Consider the following 9,216-nt stretch of genomic DNA (forward strand, 5'->3'; position numbering starts at 1 on the left):
GCAGGAAAATGTCCGCCCTGTGCCATGTAGGCCACAGACACCTGAGCCCCATCGCGGCCACTGCCGCCAGCGGCACCCACAGCAGGAGGGGTGAAGCGGCCGGCCGTCCTTTCCGGAGCAGGAGAACCGGCTCCGGGGCTAAGAAGGAGCCGGCCCGGCCTGCCCTCCACGGCTCCTGCTGAGGCTGACAAGCCGCATAGGCCCCGTCTCGGCACGCAGCGGTTGCTAGGAGACGGGGCCCACGGGGCCCACGGGGCCTGTCAGCCTCAGCAGGAGCCGTGGAGGGCAGGCCGGGCCGGCTCCTTCTTAGCCCCGGAGCCGGTTCCCCTGCTCCAGAAAGGATGGCCGGCCGCTTCACCCCTCCTGCTGTGGGCGCCGCTGAGCGGCAGCGGCCGTGATGGCCCCCCCCAGCCAGAGCCACCTGTTGGGTCCCCCACCCCACCCCACGGGAGGGCACGGTCTCATCGGGAAAAGAAGGAAGGGCCCCTGGCTGGAGCAGGGAGATGCGGCGAGGCTTCCCTCACCACTTTGCACGTGGTGCACCCGGCAGAACTCGCGGGGCAGGCCTCTCCCCCTGCAGCCCACATCTTCTGCGGGGAAGAGCGGTGGCGGGTTGGAGAGAGCCCCACCGGACTCCATGGCAGGCAGGCAGGCGGGCGGGCTCCTGGGTCTCTCCGTAGAGAGACCCATGCTGCCCCAAGGCTAAGGCTGGCTCCGGGCCTCCTTAGGGGCGCCTCAGGTGCCCCTCAAGCGTTGCGCCCTCCTGCCATATTTACTGTGTTACGCCGGCCCTGGTGGCAGCAATTGGTGGTGGTGGTGGTCCTTGCCACCACCCAGGCAGGAAGGAAGGAAGGAGGGAGGGAGCGGAGGCAACGAGCAGCAAGCAGATGTTGGCTGAGTGGGAAATGGCGGGCGGCCAGAGCCTTCAGCATATGCGTGCGTGAATCACGCATGCGTGGCTGAGGGGGCCAATGAAAAGCCGGAGATCCACCTTTTTAAATGAAGTATAGCCGGAGGCCGGAGACGGCCCCTTTTCCCCTGAGACTCTGGCAGGAAACCGGAGACCTGGCAACCCTACTTTGGACACATACTGAGAAGACATGACTCACTCCAAAAGACAAGAGGAAGGCCAAACAAGAGATGGATCGATTCCATAAAGGAAGCCACAGACCTGAACTTACAAGATCTGAGCAGGGTGGTTTATAACAGATGCTATTGGATGTCGCTGATTCATAGGGTCGCCATAGGTCATAATCGACTTGAAGGCACATAACCAGGGCCGGTTCTAAAGGACGGCCAGGTTGGGCACTGGCCTGAGGGCCCCAGAGCTACAGGAGCCCCTGAGGGCCCCTCTGCTCCCTTTCCTTGATCTGCACCCCCCACGCCCCCCACTTACCTGTCAGCTGGCCTTCTAACATTGCCCTTAATGAAGATGGCAGCTGCAGCTTCCCGAAATTACTGAAGCCGCTGCCACCATCTTAGTTGATGGCAGATATGTGCCCGCATAGCACGCATTTGGGTTGATTGACAGTTATACCTGCCTGCTTTATACTTATTTGTACATCTCTTCTAGAAATAGTGTACTTTCAATCCCCCAGGTGGGGCCTGAGCTGCCTCTTGAAACAACAGAGAACATAGACATGCTGTGAGGACTGGATGTTAGCCTTCAACCCAGGGATGGGGAACATCTGGCCCTGAGGGCGGGGGCAAATGTGGCCCTCCAGACCTTTCTGTCTGGCCCTTGGAACTCTATTCACTAGAAAAAAACAATAATGCTGGGAAAAACAGAAGGGAGTAGAAAAAGAGGAAGGCCAAACAAGAGATGGATTGATTCCATAAAGGAAGCCACAGACCTGAACTTATAAGATCTGAACAGGATGGTTCATGACAGATGCTCTTGGAGGTCACTGATTCTGGGGGTCGCCGTAAGTTGAGAGAAGGTGAGAGAAACCCAGCAGAACCTACACCTTGCTGCTGTGGCCTCCTGCACAACTCCATCTGCAGGCTTCCTCAGGTGTCGACTGCAACTCCCTGCAAGGCCTTGGGACAGCTGAAGCCAGTTGGGGCTCACAAGGGAGAAGACAACTGCCAGAGGGTGGGGAAATGAGCTCCCCCTCATAAGACCCACCTCTAGCCAAGGCTCCCCCCCCCCCAGTGTCAGGCTTCTTTTAACATGTGCCAGGGTAGGAGTACTCAGAGGCCTGCCATTGAGGTAATATTGGGCAGGGTATCAAAGGTGCTGTGGACTTTGAAGGAGCACAAATACAGGGCGAATGGGAGTAGTCAGGGGCCTGCCATTATTGGGCAGGGGATGTAATAGTGGTGGGAGGCAGACTGGCCGTCCCAGGGGAAGGGATATAAGACACCTTTGTGCTTGCATCCCTTCCGGTCCCCCTTCCAACCCTCCGGACACTAGTAGCTAAGCTGGGAACTCCCTGGATCTTACTGTCCTGCTGAAGAATGCAAGGTCAGTGACTAAGGAAACCACTTTCATGCAGGACTTAATCCTGGATGAATGTGCTGACCTTGCCTGTATTACCGAAACCTGGCTAAATGACCAAGGCGGAGTAGGTTTCTCTGCACACCAGGTTTTGTGGCACTCCAGCAGCCTAGATCCAGGGGACGGGGAGGTGGGGTCGCACTTGTCTGCAGGGAATCTATGTCCTCTGCCAGGTACCCTGTCCCTAACACCTCCAGCTGTGAGTGTATGTGCCTGGCATTGGGTCAGGGAGACAGAGTGGGGATTGTGTTGGAGTACCGGCCACCCCACTGCCCAAAAGTCTCCCTCCCTGAGCTGGTCTTGGCGTTGGTGTTGCGGTCCCCCAGGTTGATGGTCCTGGGCGACTTCAACATACATGTTTAGGTTAGACTCACAGGTCCAGTCAGGGCTTCATGGCTGCCAAGAAAACCATGGGGCTGTCTCTAATATCAGTGTGCAACCTTGCATCGGTAGCAATCTCAGTAAGGGGTCGGGATTGCAGTTCAAGATTGATAAGGAGATAGTCAGGAAATACCTAGTTAACCTAAATGAGTTCAAATCTCCAGGGCCTGATGAACTGCATCCCAGAGTATTGAAGGGACTTGCGGATGTGCTCTCGGAACCTCTTGCCATCATCTTTGAGAAATCCTGGAGAACGGGAGAGGTGCCGGAGGATTGGAGATGGGCAAACGTCATCCCGCTCTTTAAAAAGGGTAAAAAAGAAGATCCGGGGAATTACAGGCCAGTCAGTCTGACTTCAATACCGGGAAAGATATTAGAATGGATAATAAAAGAGTCCATTGGCAACTATCTAGATGACAATGCTGTGATTAGTAGGAGCTAGCATGGGTTTGTCAAGAAAAAATCCTGTCAAACTAATCTCATCTCTTTTTTTGATCTGGTCACTAGCTTAGTAGATGGTGGAAATGCTGTAGATGTCATCTATCTAGATTTCAGCAAAGCGTTTGACAAAGTCCCCCACGACCTTTTGATTAGCAAACTACTCAAATGTGGACTAGATGGAAATACTGTCAGGTGGATTCACAACTGGTTGGAAAACCGTACTCAAAGAGTGGTTGTCGGTGGCTCTGCTTCGGGCTGGAAGGAGGTTTCGAGTGGAGTGCCACAAGGTTCTGTCCTGGGGCCGATACTCTTCAACATTTTTATCAATGACTTAGATGATGGGGTGGAGGGAAGCCTTATGAAGTTTGCGGATGATACGAAACTGGGAGGGATAGCTAACACAATGGAAGACAGGAATAAAATCCAAAGGGACCTGGATAGACTAGAAAATTGGGCTAAAATTAATAAAATGACATTCAATAAAGACAAATGCAGGATTCTGCATTTAGGCCACAAAAACAAAATGCACGGGTACAGGATGGGAAATACCCGGCTTAGCAGTAGTGCGTGTGAGAAGGACCTTGGAATTGTAGTGGATCGCAAGTTGAACATGACCCAGCAGTGTGATGCTGCGGCAAAAAAGGCAAACGCGGTTTTGGGATGCATAAACAGAGCCATAGTTTCCAGGTCGAGGGAAGTAATAGTCCCACTATATTCTGCATTAGTCAGGCCTCATCTGGAATACTGTGTTCAGTTCTGGGCACCTCATTTTAAGCAAGATATAGACAAGTTGGAGCGGGTCCAGAAGAGGGCGACGAGGATGATAGCCGGTATGGAGAACAAGTCTTATGAGGAAAGGTTGAAGGAACTTGGCATGTTCAGTCTGGTGAAGAGAAGGCTGAGGGGTGACATGATTGCACTCTTTAAGTACCTGAAGGGCTGTCACATAGAGGAGGGTACAGATTTGTTCTCTGCTGCCCCAGAGGGTAGGACTAGGTCTAATGGTTTTAAGTTGCAGGAGCGTAGATTCAGATTGGACATTAGAAGGAACTTCTTGACAGTAAGGGCGGTTCGGCAATGGAACCGACTGCCTAGGGAGGTGGTGGGATCCCCTTCGCTGGATGTCTTCAAGCAGAGGCTGGACAGCTATCTGCGGGAGATGCTCTAGCTGTGGATTTCCTGCTGTGAGCAGGGGTTGGACTCGATGGCCTCCAAGGCCCCTTCCAACTCTATGATTCTATGATTCTAGCTGCTTCGGAGACATAATGGAGATACACTGATCTGCAACATGACTTTTTTTTTGCTAAAAAAACACCCAACCACCCAAATCGAGTGCATGTCACTTCCAGTGCCTCTATCTTCTTTATCCTTTTGGGAAATAACAATACTGAACGAAATAAAAGAAATGATACTTTTTTTGTCATTCAGATTTTCTGAACTAAAGGTGGTAATTTGTACTGTGAGGACCAAAGCAAGACGTGTGTATGTTGATATACTCATTGCATGCCCCCAAGAGATAAGGTGACATATTTTTCCAGGGATGTGCAATGAACTCTATCGACTTTCCAGCTGTTCCCACCCTACATGCGGTTGTCTGAGAGGCAACTTCCTGTTTTCCCCTCATGCTATTTCCACTCCTAGGAAGCAATGGAGGCATCGAGCATTTTAGTGTCCCATTGATTATGCAATAGCCAGTCCACTCAGGAAAAAAAAAAGGTAGCGCCACAGGAGTTCAAATTCTTTATAACGCAAGTCTTGCTGCACGTGAAAACAACAATGCGTGTATAGGCATCAAACATTTTTTAAAATTCCCTACTAATACCTATGCCCATTCCCATAGACTGATTGGATGTATGTGTGGCCGAGGGAAATAGTGGCTTACAACAGCCCTGCAATGTAGTCCACTCTGTTGACATTGCAGATTAGAGGCAGGGCTGAGGCTGCTTTGGATTTGCAGCCCCAAATTCCCCATTTTGGGTTGCACCAAATGTCGTTAAATTGCCCCTCAAGCCTTCCAGCCCACATCCGCTTCTCAGCTGTGTACAGCAGCACCGCTTCTAGTGGCTTGCATATAGGAGTGCTGAGGCTTTAAACTGTTTTCAATTCTCGCCCCCAAAATGGCCTGAGTTAAAACAGAAGGTGCACACATGTCGGGAGGGCATGAAACTTGAAATGTTTTCCTTGCCAATTGTGCCCCCCCCATGGTCTCCAGGCTTAATGTGCAATCAGGGAAAGGAAGCAGTGATACTAACCTTTCAAGAGGAATGAATTGAAAGTTTAAAAAACCGTACTGGAAGCTGGGGAGTGTGAACCTAGCAAATCTTTTGCAATGGAAAAAGGTACATACAGTGGCGTCACGAGGGTTGGTGTCACCCGGTGCGGTAACTCATGGTGTCACCCCCATGGACCTCCTGCCGTACAAGGTATGATAGCATTCTTCAAGTACTTGAAAGGTGGGCTGGGATGTCTTCTTGATCGTCCCAGATTCCAGGACACAGAATAATGGGCTCAAGTTGCAGGAAGCCAGATGCCGACTGAACGTCAGGAAAAACATCCTAACTGTTAGAGCCACGTGACAATGGGACCAATGAACTAGGGAGGGGGTGGGCTCTCCAACCTTGGAGGCCTTCAAGAGGGCAGTTGGACAGGGACCTGTCAGGGATGCTTTAATCCGGATCCCTGCATTGAGCAGGGGGTTGGACTCGATGGCCTTATAAGGTCCTCCCAACTCTCTACCATCCTATGATTCTATGAAATTTACACCTTGGAAAGGGGACAGTTCCAAAAACATCCATTTCGTAAACAAAAGTCACAACTCACGTGCTAGAAGTAAACCATTTCTGACATACACTTTCATCCGTTTTGGAAATACAGGCTGTTCCCTGCAACAGGACAGGGGAGGTCTGTGGTTCTCCGGATGTTAAGAACATAAGAAGAGCCTGCTGCATCAGGCCAGTGGCCCATCTAGTCCAGCATCCTGTTCTCACAGTGGCCAACCAGGTGCCTGGGGAAAGCCCGCAAGCAGGACCCGAGTGCAAGAACACTCTCCCCTCCTGAGGCTTCCAGCAACTGGTTTTCAGAAGCATGCTGCCTCTGACTAGGGTGGCAGAGCACAGCCATCATGGCTAGTAGCCATTGATAGCCCTGTCCTCCATGAATTTGTCTAATCTTCTTTTAAAGCCATCCAAGCTGGTGGCCATTACTTCATCTTGTGGGAGCAAATTCCATAGTTTAACTATGCGCTGAGTAAAGAAGTACTTCCTTTTGTCTGTCCTGAATCTTCCAACATTCAGCTTCTTTGAATGTCCACGAGTTCTAGTATTATGAGAGAGGGAGAAGAACTTTTCTCTATCCACTTTCTCAATGCCATGCATAATTTTATACACTTCTATCATGTCTCCTCTGACCCGCCTTTTCTCTAAACTAAAAAGCCCCAAATGCTGCAACCTTTCCTCGTAAGGGAGTCGCTCCATCCCCTTGATCATTCTGGTTGCCCTCTTCTGAACCTTTTCCAACTCTATAATATCCTTTTTGAGATGAGGCGACCAGAACTGTACACAGTATTCCAAATGCGGCCGCACCATAGATTTATACAATGGCATTATGATATCGGCTGTTTTATTTTCAATACCTTTCCTAATTATCGCTAGCATGGAATTTGCCTTTTTCACAGCTGCCGTACACTGGGTCGACATTTTCATCGTGCTGTCCACTACAACCCTGAGGTCTCTCTCCTGGTCGGTCACCGCCAGTTCAGACCCCATGAGCATATATGTGAAATTCAGATTTTTTGCTCCAATATGCATAATTTTACACTTGTTTATATTGAATTGCATTTGCCATTTTTCTGCCCATTCACTCAGTTTGGAGAGGTCTTTTTGGAGCTCTTCGCAATCCCTTTTTGTTTTAACAACCCTGAACAATTTAGTGTCGTCAGCAAACTTGGCCACCTCACTGCTCACTCCTAATTCTAGGTCATTAATGAAATGAAATGAAAAATTAGCCTCAGCAAGCACAACCCATGGCCAGGGATGATGGGAGGTTCCCCATAGCAGTCCCAAGGTTTAGATGCAGTCAGTTTCCTTGCAATTTCCACCCATTGCCTCTACTCCTGTCCTCTTGAGTGACAAACATGCTTCATCTTCTACATCACAGCCCTTGAAGACAACTGTCACATCTCCCTTTATCAGTCTCTTCTTCAGGCTAAACATATTGAGATATTTCCATTGTTTCTCAACAGTTGCAAATAAGAGCAGGCCAGGTAGCTTTTTTAGTTAGTTGTCAATCCTGGCTAAGGTTGAGGATTAGTTCTGCATTCTAGTGTTTCTCAAACTACTCCTCGTCTCTGGAAAGCCATACCTGAAATGCTCTTCTGATTTACAATATATGTCAGTCAAGAGATTTAGCAAGCTAGTCTTAATCATCATTTTCTGAAACATTTTCACAGAGAGGAATAAAACAACAACAGGCAATTGGCAAGTTCTTCACCACTGGATGACAGAATCTGGAAAAATGTCCAAGTAATTAATTACATGTGGGAAAATGAAATAAATGGGGAGGGGAGATGAATCTAAAACCTGTGGAATTGTTGCAACAAGAGCTGTTAAACAGAATGTAAATAGTCCTTCATCAAATTAAAATCATAAACTGGCAATCATAGGGCTGTTAAAAAAATTAGATGTTACAGGAAAAGATTGACTTCATCTGTCTTTTCCTGAACCCCTTTCCAAATTCTTCTGCCACCAACTTACATTGTTGTTGTTCAGTCATCGCACATGGAAATGCACTTCAGAAGAGTGAGATGTTGTTTTATTAAGCAGTCTGAGCTCATGTGTATTAAAATCAATGTTGCTTCCAGGAACATCTAGTTTTATTCCCCAAGTGGAGAAGAATGTAGGGGTCCTGGCCCACCACTCTAACCACTACCCCACACCGTCTCTGTGCATCCTGCAGTCCACATCCTTTAGCTATCCCACTCTTAAATAGGACGAGACAGGTACCCCTCTCTTCTCGCCCCTTGCTTTTGTCCTCACCTTCGGCACACCACACTCCAGCAGAGCTCCCTGTCCAGCTAAGCTCCCTCCTAACAATCCCTTGACTCATAGACCACCTTTCTACAGATGCACACCAGGCGGTTTGGAATTTTAAAAATACACTAAAAATGAACTATTTTTAAGAACACCAGAGAGAACTTTCTAGGGCCTTTGGTTCTGAGGAGCTAATTAGTGTGATGCACCTTTGCTGTTTCTATGATCTGGTGAACTCCCTTGGGAAATGTTTATACCGACTGTGAAAATGAAAGCCGGGGAGCTGGCAACAAAATGTTGCAGTGTGAAGTGCTTCTCTTCCGGATGCTCCATTCTGTCCCCTTTTCCCTGCCCCAACCCTGTTCTGCAGCCACTGAGCACCCACAGTCCTCCTTGGGCTGGTGGGTGGGTAGGTGGGAACCTCTTTAAATCACCCACCCCCAAAATATTTTTGTACTTCTCCAAACTTTGGGGTTTCCCTGAGCCTACGAATATCTCCCTGTTGCGTGAGGATGGTGCCGCGCTCACCTCTGAGCATCGGAAACAGAGGGAGCCACAAATATGGAGGCAGAGATGTCCATATTCAGAGTGACAGATTCATCTTCGCCTGGATGCACAGTATTAAGTATCCATGGTTTCAAACTCGGGCACTCAGCTTGGCTTGGTGACCTTGGGTCGGTTAGTCCCTCAGTCACTCTGTGTGTCTCTCAGGCTACCCTACTTTATCCTACACACTCCTCCCATAGAACTCAACCCGACTGCATATCAGACAGGCGCCATCTCTTGTTATCTTTTTGCCACCAACTGAAGACCTTCCTATTTCAACAAGCCTTTTAAATAGAGACTTTATGCCAGTCTGTCTCTGTG

The 9,216-nt window shown here is 49.3% G+C and overlaps 1 protein-coding gene across 1 annotated transcript in view; it reads right to left on the reverse strand.

Moving 5' to 3' along the window:
• Window positions 1-9,216, reverse strand: part of LOC133381949 (H-2 class II histocompatibility antigen, E-D alpha chain-like) — a 411,219-nt gene that overhangs the window by 41,739 nt on the left and 360,264 nt on the right. The window lies entirely within an intron of this gene.

This window comes from Rhineura floridana, chromosome 3 (genome assembly GCF_030035675.1).
Source record: "Rhineura floridana isolate rRhiFlo1 chromosome 3, rRhiFlo1.hap2, whole genome shotgun sequence".
Taxonomy (NCBI): domain Eukaryota; kingdom Metazoa; phylum Chordata; class Lepidosauria; order Squamata; family Rhineuridae; genus Rhineura; species Rhineura floridana.